We start from the raw sequence: 5,155 nt of genomic DNA on the forward strand, positions 1-5,155 counted from the left end.
CTGGATTGAGGGGCTGGGCAATGTGTGCTGGAAGGAGTTGGCAAGGACTGTAAAAGGGATCAAGGTAGAGCTCTGATCTCAGAGGAACATAGAATGGAAATCAGGAACCATGCTCATCAGCATCTATTCACCCCACACAGAAGGGTGCAGAGAGAGAGTCCCATTCACTCCCAAGTCTGGCTTATTGACTCTGGGCCTGCAAAGTGGCCTAATCATGACGGTTAAAGAGCAGGTAGACCTGAGTAGGAGGGGACCATGACAGGTGATTTCAAACAGAGAATGATAAATAATATTAAGTAACACTTATAGTGCCAGACAGTGGCCTAGTCCTTAATACATGTTAGCTCATTTAATCTTCATAATAACTGTATGAGGTAGGTATTAGTGTCCCCATTTTACATAGGAGGAAAGCAAGAACAGAGACCTTTTCCAAGGTCACACAACTGGTTAGTGGTAGAGCTGGGATTTGAATCCAGGCAGTCTGGTTTCAGTGTCTGCACACTCAACCACAAAATAAATTACATGACAATGTGAGAAGTGCTACAGTAGAGCGAAGATCAGAATGCTGTGAGAACTGAGAAAGGAGCAAGTAATGAAAGTGCCAGGGAAGCTCCACAGAGGAGAGGACATTTGTGGTATGTCATGAAGAGTGAGTAGAAATTGCCCAGACAGAGAAATGGGGGGAAGTACATCCCAGGCAGCATGAGACAGCATGAGCAAAGGCATGAGGTGAGAAAGGGAAAAGGCATTTTTGAAGACCAGAAAATAATTCTACACAGCTGGACCAAAAGGTATGTGGGAGCCTGGCTTGCAAAGAAGCCAGAGTTTGGGGCAAGATTGTTTAGAGCTTTGCAAACCACATTAATTTGTTCTGCAGGCAGCAGGGAGCCAAGGAAGGGGATGAGTCAAGACTCTCCTCCAATTTTCAGGGATCTACAGGATGATTTCTGAGTTGCCTTATCCTGGATCACACGCAATATAAAATCATTTGGCTACCTACTCCTTGCTTTTAGCGTCTTCCCCCCCCCCCCCCACCCCCACCAGCAATTACAAGTAGAGCTCAGGGCTGGGGAACTTCAGTCCTACTGCCAGGCCAGGGCTAGAAAGTGAAGGATGCATAGTTGCTCAAAGGCAAACTAGGCAGGACACCCCATCAACATTCCACATAGAATCCTGGGCTCCCCTTTTGCCCTGAATCCAAGATAATACAAATGGATCCCAGCAAAGAATTTATTTTCCTTAAAATCTCTGCAAATCTCTAAGAATAAGCCCCTCAGTCAGAAGGCTCCCTTGGACTTCATAAGTGGGAGGATGAATAGACAATGGAATTGACTCTCCCCGCGACATCACTTCCCAATTCACCAGTCTATTCTTCTCTCCAGGACACACCTGCAGCCTTACCAAACATAATGAGTCTTTCAAGTCACAAGCTGTGTCTCTACAACCGAAACTTCCCCTACTTAATAAGCAGAAAGTCTATAGGTCCAAGGGCTCTCAGGCCACCTGCTTCTTGGCGTCTCTGCTGACCATTTAGAAAGAGGCTACTAGAGGTCCTGTGGGCTCAAGGGCAAAGTGATGCAATCGCAAGAATAATCCAACAAAGAACTCTAAACTCAACTCAAATGCAAGCTCTGTCACTTGGTGGCTGTGTGACTTGGGCAAGTCCCTTAACCTCTCCAAGCCTAATGTCCTCATTTTAAAAAGGGTATTCCTTTTGTAAAAAGGCTGTTCTGCCTCTAACAAATCCATCATAATACTGTAATGAACTAATGTGTTCCAAACTGCAGTGCCATGCAACCGATGTTATTATCAGACTCTTGCTCTCCACTTCTAGGGAGAACCCTTCCTATGAATGGCAACTATTAAGGCTTGTCAGTGGCATGTCAACAACCAGAAACAGCTTAGCACAGAGCCGTGCCTTAATTCTAGGGCAAAGCAGGCAAAGTGCAGGAAGCGTGTCTGGTCAGCTTCTGCACAAGTCTGGGTGGGGCTGGGCATTGGGGAGGTGGGAAGGTTTTTCCCACTGCTGTTATGCCTGTGCACCTTCCTGTGCCATCCCCCCCGACCCCAGTCTCCATCCTCAGGCCCAGGCAGTGGAGGAGTGCTCAAAGGCTCTGGAATCCAGTAGCTGTTGGCACAGACCTTCCTTGGGAATGAGGGAAAGTGGGTAAATTTTAACACAAAGCCTTATAAAATGTTTGCTTGTGTTTTACTTTTGATAAAGTAACGAGGCAGGCAAGTTAAGACTGAGGTTTGGATCTTTCCAGTTTGATTAGCATAGACCACAAAGAGGGGCTTGGCCTGACTGGGAAGAAGTTCACCAGGGTAGGTCAGGAAGAAGCAGGGCATACTGCACCTGGAGGAAAGAGGGACATGAACAGAGCATCTCGGTATCTGAGTGGTTGGCATGAAGAGGAAGATTTGGCTTATTCTGGGCAGCTTAAAAGGCTGGAGCTAGGATCCATGGTGGGAATGAGGAGGAGGAGGAAGAGAGCTAACATTAACTTACTCTTATCACGCATCTAAGTGCTTCACAAGTATTATAACAGCTAATCTTCACAACAATACCATGAAGTGGTTACTATTAATAGCTTCTATTTTACAGATGAGGAAACCAAGGCATAGAGGTTAAACAACGTGTCCAAGCCACAGAGCAAGTAAATGACAGAATCAGGCTCCAAACCCAAACATTCCAGCTCCAGAGGCCTATAAAGATTCTGCCTAATATGAGGAAGTACTTTCAGAGTTTACCAATTGAAAAAGATAGAGAGAGAGAGATATTTTATGGAAGTATTTAAGCCAAAGCTAAGGGGCCATTTTCAAGGAATGCTGGCTCAGTCAAGTTTCCTTGGCAGAAAATACCAGAAACCAACGCTTGCTACTTTAAGCAAGAGAATGAGGCCAAGAAGGAAGAGACAAAGTGGAAGGAGAAGGAAAAGAAGGAGGAAGAGGAAGAGGAAAATGAGGAGGAGGAAGGGACATTTGTTGGAAGAATGTTGGGAATGGGATACAGAATAAAAGAAACTTCCGAAGATCCAGATATGAGAACGACCAGAACAAGGACCGCCCTAGGATCCGGGGAGCAGGAACTGATTAACCATTAACAAATCAGTGGATTTGTCTCTCATGGATTTCAGTCTTTTTGCCATTCTGCTCAAGATTCAAATTCCAGGGAAAGAAGATTCCCTCCACCTAGCCTTAGGAAAGATTGATTATAACAATCGCTAATATTTATGGTGTGTTTATTTTCTACCAGGCACTGTTCTAAGCACCATATTTACACATGTTTTCATCTCACAATAACTCTATGAGGCAGGTACTATTATAATTAAGAAACTGAGCCACAGAGAGTTTGAGTTACCAGTCCAAGTTTGCATGGATGATCTAGTGGCAGAGCTGGGATTCAAGCCGAGGAAATGTGATGCCACCACACTATACTTCCTCTAATATCAACAGGGAGAGGGCAGGTTCCTCAAGGCAGAATATTGGTGTTGATGAAGAAGGCAGATGGATGCTAAGAGATAAAACCCTCAGATGCTCCCTCATGGCTTGGTCCTGCTAGAGAGAAAAGGGAGAACTCTTGAGGTGTCTTTCTGCCCAAGAATTCCGCATTCAAGTTTCCATCCTTACCCTCTGGCCATTGCAGGGAGAAGGTGAAAGAAAGCAAGGAGCAAAAAGACAAATAACATATATATACCAATTAAATTGCTATATCTCTAAAATAAAAGGACAAGATGAAATACAGGTATAAGAGAATTAATGCTTTCTGAACAGGAAACAGCCAAATGACAAAATTCTGAGAGAATAAAAACCATGCCTATAGAGGATAACTTGAAAGACAACAAAGAAAAGATTCCAAATACTGAAGAACTTTAAGAAACTGAAATTAGTTGGAAAGAAGCAGAGAGGCCAATTTCCCACAAATAGTGAAGATGTGATGTGAAGCTCTAAGTATTAGAGGAGGCTAAACCCCATCATGTTCAGGGTGAGAGTTTGGAGTCAGGCTGCTGGAATTAAATCCTTCCTCCAGCACCACCAGTTGTGTCACCTTGGAAAAGTTACATGATCTCTCCGAGTCCCACTGTCCTTATCTGTAAAATTTTAACAATGCCTACCTCAGAGGAATGTTGAAAGGATAAAAGGATGTGTGAGAACAGGTTAAGCACAGTGCCTGGCACAGAGCAAGTGCTTACTGAATATTAGCTACTTGCCTACTCCATGTTAGCTTCTACAAGCCCAGCATGGTCTTGGGACAGGCACACAGGAGTACCTGTGGATGGGTGTCTAGAACCAGCTTCTCATGGGGAGTCATAAGCATAGACCCTAGAACAGCAGAGATCTGGATCCTACATGGGAGGCCAAGGAAGGCAGCACTGTCACCAGATGAAAGCAGGCATGAAGGGGCCCTCAACATATAGATAATTGGGATGAGGAGAAGAAAAACATCCCAGGAGTCTGAGAGTGGATAGTGGAATGCCAGAAATGAAGCTCTGAGACAACAATCTACCTAAAATATAATTGTAAGAACCTCTCTTTGCATAGCTCTCAGAAAATCCCTTCAAGTCTCTAAGGAGGCAGGGAACAAAGCCTGGGCTGGCAAGAGCCGTGGTTCTGGCTTCTGCTGATGCCAACTGGGCTCTGTGGCCTTGGGTAAGTCATTTATACCCACAGGGTCTCAACTTCTTTGTCTGAAAAAGTGGGGATAATGATATCTACCTCAAACCACTGAGGTGAAGATTAAATGAGGTGATGCCTGTAAAGCACTGGGAACGTGGTCGGTACTGAATAAATGATAACTTTCCCCCCTCCCACCCATTGTTATAAAACAACAATACATCAAACAGAGTCCCCTGGAGCCAGAAGAATAGGTAAATGGATGCTTTTTGAATTCAATTCCCAGGACACCCCTGTGCTCTAGTGAATCATATCTTTGCCCTCTCACAGTCTGGAATGACCTTTTCACCCAACTCCATCCTACCTCATCTAGCAAAAAATCTTTTATCCTTCAAAGCTGAGCTCAAATCTCACTACCTCAAGGAATCATTTCTGGAAATTCACTCTGCATGTGGCTTGTTCTTGGATTTCACACTTATTTCCCTCTGCTTTGTGTTGTAATTAGTTCTTGAAGGCAGAGAGAATGTCTCATTCACCTTGG

Source organism: Diceros bicornis, chromosome 4 (assembly GCF_020826845.1).
Source record: "Diceros bicornis minor isolate mBicDic1 chromosome 4, mDicBic1.mat.cur, whole genome shotgun sequence".
Taxonomy (NCBI): Eukaryota; Metazoa; Chordata; class Mammalia; order Perissodactyla; family Rhinocerotidae; genus Diceros; species Diceros bicornis.